Source organism: Lichenostomus cassidix, chromosome 7 (genome assembly GCF_008360975.1).
Source record: "Lichenostomus cassidix isolate B80296 chromosome 7, HeHo_3.0, whole genome shotgun sequence".
In the NCBI taxonomy this organism is placed as follows: domain Eukaryota; kingdom Metazoa; phylum Chordata; class Aves; order Passeriformes; family Meliphagidae; genus Lichenostomus; species Lichenostomus cassidix.
The window spans coordinates 6,121,327-6,128,287 of record NC_139488.1 but is presented as its reverse complement, the minus strand read 5'-3'; the positions used below and the strand labels follow the sequence as shown (position 1 = coordinate 6,128,287).

The 6,961-nt window shown below is 38.2% G+C and overlaps 1 long non-coding RNA gene across 1 annotated transcript; it reads left to right on the top strand.

Moving 5' to 3' along the window:
- Positions 1–3,250: 3,250 nt before the first annotated feature.
- Positions 3,251–6,305, top strand: LOC146434433 (uncharacterized). The gene is made up of 3 exons (XR_014853266.1): positions 3,251–4,031; positions 4,582–4,674; positions 5,175–6,305. It is a non-coding gene; the product is annotated as an uncharacterized LOC146434433 (long non-coding RNA).
- The last annotated feature ends 656 nt before the right edge of the window (positions 6,306–6,961 follow it).

Here is a 6,961-nt window from a genome sequence, read left to right as displayed (position 1 = left end):
GTCATGAACTAAACCTTAAAATTTACTTGAACTGCCTAAGGAATCTGCTAAAGGATATCATTGCCAGACAGAATTTTTTTCATCATCTGTGACCACATCGCCTCTTAGACATAAGAGCTGTTTGCTATGCAGAGGTGAATTGCACTGGGCCTTTACAAGGCACAGCAATCATCCATCCATCTGCCTGTCCTTTTAGGGAAAAGGATTCTGAGCAGAGGACACTTTGACTCTGCAGTGGAAACTGTTTGGAAAAAATTGCTGTGATAGTAAGATTCTCAAAGACTCAAGACTTCTGCAGAGGAAGGTTGTTTTATGGAAATGGTCAGGTGTTCACTGCTGTGGTTTTTCTGATATTTGGACACCAGGTTATGAAAAGAGAAAAATTACTGTAGCAGCATACATGAAATGAATTTAAAAGTAGATTAAAGGAAAAAATCAGAAATAAAAGCTGGAGAGAGCTTTAGCATAACCTGAAACTGCTGTCTAAGATTTTGGGGAGGAGAGTCCTAATCTTTCTGAAGGCAGACTGTTCATGTACTCCCTTACTAATACATGGTGTCTGTTTGACAAAACCAGCCAATTAATTTTTAACACAGAAGGACTTTGAGGACAACTCTCATACCAAGAGGAAAGAAAAGCCTTTACGGAAATTTTATGTCTTAGAGTCACTGCTAAAATAGAAGTGCTGTTTGTTAGTGAGAAATGTCACTGAAATTTTAAATGTTGTGTACTCCTCAGGAATACACAGGAATTGCTGTAATTGCTCAGGAATTGCTCTAATACTTAAACTCTTTAGTGAACAATCCATGTAAGGAGCAGTGATTTGGGTGGTAGCCAAGAAATACATGATCTGTATGATCCAGATAGAGAAAAAGGGAAGGAAGAGATGCTGTGAAATACATGTTCTTTGTACACATCTTGAATGAGCCTTGTATGTGATAAGCAGGCAGATAGCTGCTTTAAATTATCTTTAGTCAGTTTGAGTATTAACATATAGATCTTTATCTGCAAAGGTGGATTCAGGCTTCATATATTTTCATGTCCATTTGTTTCAGTTGAGCAGTGTGAGATGAAAGCCCAAGGCTTTGCAGTCTGACTCCTTGTATGTATCCTTGAGTGCATGGTTGCTGTTCCCTATGGACAATAGGCAGACCTGAGAAACGCTGAGCATTCCAGCACAGGGGGTCCTGCTGCATGTGCTGATAGAGGCATTGCATGAGACGGAGACACCCCACTTCATTTGATAATTTGTTTCCAAGCACCTAATTTTTCTAAGAAGGTGTTATTGTCTCTATGTGTGTGCTCCTCTATGGCTGTAGCTGCAAACGCTGTTTAGTCTGAATAGTATTTATAGGATTTATTGTCTACTGCTCCCTCTGACTTTGTGGTGCACAAGTAGACCTAAATGTCTCGATAATGAATTATTGCTGGGTAATTAATCAGCTTCCCTGGTTTAGACAGTTGCCTCCCAGAACCTACCATAATTCACCTCCATCAGCCAATACATACAGACATTAATTGTCTCATAATATTGTGAAGAAGATGTCCTGTAGTATTGAAAGGGTGTGATTGCATCTCTTTGATCTAAGCAAAATTTATTAGTGTTTTGCCCCTATTCTCATTCTACACATTTATCTTGCCAGTGCCATGAGCTGGATTGAGGACACATCATGAGGGTGCAATCAGGAGCAGGTCTGTCAAAGTGAATAGTAATTTCAGATTTGCAATGGGAAATGAGTAATTCCCCAGCAGGCAAGTCACAAAACTGACAGCTGGGGCAGTGGAAATTCTCCTTTCAGTGGCCTTATTTTAAACACCAAGATGAAAATATGCATGCTTAGAAAGTGCAAATGATGTGTACTCTCATTTCACTCAGTGAAATTTGCTCAGCTTTGTCTTGGAGCACTGGTAACATTTTTGTATTTAAAAGTGTATATGACTATTTACCCAGTGTTTAGAAAAGTTACACAGATTTAGTGTAAATGTTTCTATTTCAGACCCAAAACACTTTGATATTTGCTAATATTAGTGTATTGAAGTTCATTAACACTAGAAGAAGTTATCCTATTTCTTCAATTAATAATATCACAGTAATTGCCTTTTTAGTAATCTTTATTTGGATGCATCTCTGTCCCTATGGAACAATGTGTTTGAAGGTGCAGTGAGGTAGCACACTGGAAGGAAAAGGCCAGGCTAAATATTCACTGAAAGGAATGGAACTCTTTCCCTTGAGTTCAAAGGAAAAGTAGTCTAATTAAACACAATTGAGGGAAAGAAGAAAAAAATTGGAACCTTTGATTTGAACACATTTTGGAGCAGAGCATGGAGAGGTGAGAATGAGCTCTGTGAGATGGGAAAGAGGGAATAACAATAGTGTTAGATGAGATAGCTGGTGCTGCAGTATAGGCAGATCTCACAAGTGTAGGACGATAAGAAAATACTCTAGAAAGGACAATATTTCAAGCTTTTATCAAGTTTGACCTCCTGGTGATTCAAGTCTGTCAAGGTCTAGTGGGAGCTGTTTCAGGTGAAGGGAGCTCATGAACCACAGACAGAGTGAAGCTCCCTGACTGATTCTAAATAGGGTGAGCAATTAGGCCCTTCATCACCAGGATTTGTACCTGAAGGGCATCTCTGTGGAAAAAGATTGTAGTGTGTGGCTGTTCTGAAGCAATCATGTCCGAGGCACCTGAAAAGCTTTGGTGGCTGATGTTGCTTGGCATCCCTCCTCCCAGTATTTTCAGTCAGTGTGTCAGAAGCCTTTCTTGGCAGGTGAAACATCCTTGGAACTGTTGAACTGGTTCTTTGGGCACTCCTGTGTCTTGGAAAAAGAGTAGGAGCCATTGTAAATTGCTGTGATCCACAAATCCTTGGTATTTTCCAGGTCATCTGCCATGCATCCTTGGAGAAGGAAGGACAAATCTCACTTCTTCCCTTTCAAGGAGCGTGTATTGTATGCTCTATATTCCCTTCAGGTATTTGCTGCCTATACTCAGGGGGAACTTGTAGGATTTGTTGCTGTAAGGATTTTTTGCAAACTTATTCACGAGAAACGTTGTGTGTACCTATTAGTTTCACATGAGATGGAGATTTGGTAAAGATGAAAGGTGAACAGAATTGTTTAAGCTGAAAATAATTTGAGTGTACCATACCAACCTCTCCATGCTACAGGTAGAAATACTTGTATGTACCTTTCTCTCTTTGATTTATCATTATGTACTGCTTCAGTTTACCATGAAAGTGACCCCCCAGCATGTACTTGGAGATAAGCCTGCTTTTCCATAATACAACGAAGAATATTTTACTTTTGAAAGAAAATTATATTTATTTTTTCTTTTAATGGTAAGTTCTTAGTTATCAGATTGATTAACAACAAGGTCTGTCTCCCACATAGGTGGATGTTGTGACTATTTTTCATTTCTGTATGTTCTTTTCTCTCCATGAGTAGTCTTTGTGAAAATAAGGGGGTTTAACACCTGTTAGTTACTTAATTAAATGGTGAAGATATAGATGTAACTATACAAGGTGTTTCTATCAGATACTTTGGAGACTTCTATTTTGCTTGTGGCGTCTTTACTCTTTGAGGGAAACTGTTTGAAAATCCTGGTGGCCCATGAGTTTTTATTTCTTGGCCAGACCATGCTTACCCTGCCTTTCTACTTGTTCTCCATTTATATTTAACCCCTAGAAGGCGAAAATGTATAGTTTTATTACATAATTCATAAATATTTAAGTTTATAAATAATATAAATATTTATTATGTTTTTATATTATTTAATTTTAGCCCCTACAGGGCAAAAATTTGGAGTAGTGTTACTCCTTAGGAAAGTCTGGTGATGAAGCAAATGAGGCACAGCTGTAATCAATCAAGGTGTTTCTACTAGAAAGAGGAAACAGCTGCAGTCAGACCAAGTGCTTTCATAACAGTAGAAAGTTCCAGAGCTGCTTCACTGTGCCCTGCTCAGGCTTGGTGGTAGGAGAACCTGACAGAGAGTGCAAAGTAATGATACCTGAGCTTTTGGAGGCTGTGGGTGAGTAAATTTTGATATGACTTTTGTTGCTTTATAGAACGAAATATGGTAGCTGATCTATCAAAGAATGTAGGCTTGAAGAAAGGGCCTGGAAATGATTCTGTGGGAAGAAGTGGTTCATAAAACAGGGCAAAAAAAGTGTGAGCTGGCTTTAGAAGATTGATAGCAGAGATGATTTTTTCTTTGTTGTTGTGTTAGTAAGTCCATGTGGTATATTTTAATTCTTTTCAGTTTAGATTTGCTATTCAAGTATGAAGTTTGTCTTGTTCTGTCTTTGTTGGGGAGGTTCATGGCCCTGATACTCTAAGTGTTAGGATTTTATATGCTGATTTATACTGTTGGTTGGGGATTATTTGTGGAAGTTTTTCCTGCTTGATGTCTAAACCATTAGCAAATGGATGTGTGCTAGACTTCTGCCCTGTGCATAAATGTCCAAAGTAGGAGAAGGCCCCTGATATTGCCTGTATTTCTGTCTGAAAGCAGATACAAATGATGCCATTGTGTTTGTTCTCTTAAAGGCTCTTTCTTCCTGTGGGTTACTTTTGGGCAGGTGTTTGGCTGAAGAAGGCTTGCTATGTTTTGTGAGGGTGTGGGAGGTAAAACAGTAACTGGTGAAGGAAGCTCTAGGACTCATCTTTCACTTGTAATGATAGTTTTTGTTGTTTGTTTTTTCCTTAATTGGCTCATATTTACAAACAGTTTTGTTTCTCCTTATGGTTAAGACTTTTTTTTCCTTACATAAATTGATTTCTTACTCTGAAACCGTGGAAAGGACTGTGTTGTTAAGACTTTATATGGAACTCAAACCTCTTATTTGAAAAAGCCTTCTCTCAATTTAAAGTCCTCTTACATGTAGAAATGCCACCAGTGCTCTGAACCCCATGTTTGTAGAGGGAGTCCCTTATGAAATGTGCCTAAATAAATTAAAATAAAAACATACATTTAATAATTAAAGTTTACAACCAATATGTAGATATTGAATAGTTGCTTAAAATAATTAATTTAAAAATTGGCATAGAAATTCCTGTAAGAATTTCCTGGTGTGCAAAATAAAGGCAATAGCTGTTCATAAAGAATAAGCAAATTAGTTCTCACAGAGAATATTCTAATGTTTGTTGGATTAAAATCCACCATTGTTTAAAGAATGATGGGCAATGTGCTCTGGGTTTGGAGGAGTCCAGTTGTGCTCCCCAACAACAGGGAGGTGGATGAGATGGTGAACGATTCCTTCTTTTAGCTGCCTTTCTCCTTAAAAGTACTGTTTGTGTTGGAGAAATGAAACACAGCATCTTGCAAATCCTTGGAATTCTGTGTTTGTGTGAGCTCTCTTGGATCAAGTGCAGTAGATTAGCTTTTACCGGCTGGTAGAGTGGCAGTGTGGTGCTTTGGATCAGAGGTGTTTGTTTTGGTCCCTCCAACAGTGCACAAGCTTCTCTCTCAATCAGCAAATCCTGCAACTTGTATTTATACAGCAGACAGATTTGTGGAGATGTGGACTGATTAGAACTCTTTAATATAGCACTAAAAAATGAGTGTCCTACAGGCTCAGATTTAGCTTCTACCTCAAAATGTGTTCTGTCTTTAGCAGTGAATCCCACCAGACACTTAAGGAAAAGTGTGGCAGTTCGCAAGTACTGTGACAGTGTGTGATACCTGTAGCTCAGGGACTTGTGAGACAGTTTGTGCCAATACAGTACATCTCAATGGATTGTGCTTTTAGGAAACAGTCCAACCTCTCCTTGAACTTTCCCAGGCTTTACACATTACTGAAGTGTATTCAGACAAGAAACAAGAGGAGAAGGTCTGTCTTGGAGATGAAGGACTATCAATTAGGAATGACATGATAAACTGAAAAATTTACTGTGGGACACTGAAATTTGATTACAGTAACCTTGATCCTCTGTGTGGATCAATAGCTGCTCCTCGAGCATCAGACCCTTTGTGGCTCTTTAGAATGAGGATGGATGCTGTTTTGATGAAGAACAGCAAACAACAGCAAGGTAGCTCAATGTCTTTGTAGTTACAAGTGCTTTAGCCATTTAGGTTTCTCTCAATGGAGACACTGGACTTGACTTTATGGAGGGGTTTAAATTGTTCATGCTTAGATGTTCTTTATGCTGTATTTGGAATTAGTACCAACTGCTCTGTTCAGGATAAAACCAAGATTCAAAAACTATTTATAGACTGAGCATATTTGATATTCCGATAGTTCCCTGTATAGAATTGATCCCAAGTAGGCTGTCTTAGCTTTTAACAGTCTTGAAAGTTGACTTTTTTTTTAACTTACCCTGCAATAAGGAAGCTTATATATAACAAAACATGATTACATAGAAATTGATCATCTGGAATTTACAGCTCTGTTTTAGGGGACACTGTGAAGATGTCGATTTTTCTGGCCTGCCTTTAACTTAGCGATAAAGTGTACCTTGACTTTCTAAGGCCCTGGGCGAAAGCATTCCCCACCACTTGTCAGTTCCTTGCCTTGAAACTGTGTATGGAAAAGCTTTGGCTTCCAGTATCTTCTGTTCTATGTTTAATTTCAAAACTTGTCCTGGCTTTTAATTTGGATTTCAACATAGAAAAAGATGCAGCAGTAGGAAGGGACAGCAAGTCCTGATTTGAGAAACTTGTGTGTGGTCAGAGAAATTTTGTTGTTTGGGTTTTTTTAAATTCCCTTGGAGGATTTATGTTTTGCATCAAGTATTTTATTTAAGAGAATGTCTAGAATGTTGAAACAGAGCATATAGTACTTGGATGTAAACTATTTAGCTGCTGATCCTTTAATCCATCTGTAATTGCTATATCCCAAGCACTGTGTTTACCAGGTGTGATGTTTACTTAATTGGCATAAGGGCAACAGTTTCATGTGGCAATCTTCAATGAAGGAATTTTAAAATAGTTTGAACTGCCTGTTCTATTTTTCATGTGTA